Source organism: Haemaphysalis longicornis, unplaced genomic scaffold, assembly GCF_048455015.1.
Source record: "Haemaphysalis longicornis isolate Haplotype H1 unplaced genomic scaffold, Haemaphysalis longicornis Haplotype H1 scaffold_11, whole genome shotgun sequence".
Classification (NCBI taxonomy): Eukaryota; Metazoa; Arthropoda; class Arachnida; order Ixodida; family Ixodidae; genus Haemaphysalis; species Haemaphysalis longicornis.
The window spans coordinates 112,130,989-112,131,563 of NW_027526214.1; the positions used below are offsets into that span (position 1 = coordinate 112,130,989).

At 51.1% G+C, this 575-nt stretch overlaps 1 non-coding gene across 1 annotated transcript; it reads right to left on the bottom strand.

The window, feature by feature from the left end:
• Positions 1-244: 244 nt before the first annotated feature.
• Trnat-agu (transfer RNA threonine (anticodon AGU)) lies at positions 245-317 on the bottom strand. The gene has a single exon. It is a non-coding gene; the product is annotated as a tRNA-Thr (tRNA).
• Positions 318-575: the final 258 nt, after the last annotated feature.

The following is a 575-nucleotide window of genomic DNA, read 5'->3' on the forward strand; positions in this document are numbered from 1 at the left end:
ATGTCGAGAGTGGTCGACCAGCGTTGAACCCTCTTAAGCTCCCTTTGGCAGCAAGACTGCCAGAACAGAGGCCCTCGCTAAGCATGTAGCGAATCAGAAAATGGGAACCGAGGGGCTCCGTGAAATAGGACAGAAAATGGGTGTTGGCAGTCAAGAAGACCTCGGAAAGCAAAGGGTAGGTTGTGGTGGGTCACAGAAAGATATGAAGAATTTTATCAGTCGAAAAGAAAGTGGTGAAAAAATGCCCGCCGGGTGGAATCCGAACCCACGACCTCAAGAATACTGGTCTGGTGCGATAACCACTACGCTACCAGCGGGGCTGTTTCTCCAGCACTTTCTTGGGTACTTATGTTAAGGTATTTTTGTTTCCTGCACTTGGGTGTGGTAGCCAGCGCCACTCGGACTACTCGGAGTGAAGGGGACCTTCTTTTAAACCCCCAGGCCGTGGCTCGAGTGTCTACGACATGTCGAGAGTGGTCGACCAGCGTTGAACCCTCTTCAGCTCCCTTTGGCACCAAGACTGCCTGAACAGAGGCCCTCGCTAAGCATGTATCGAATCAGAAAATGGTAAATGA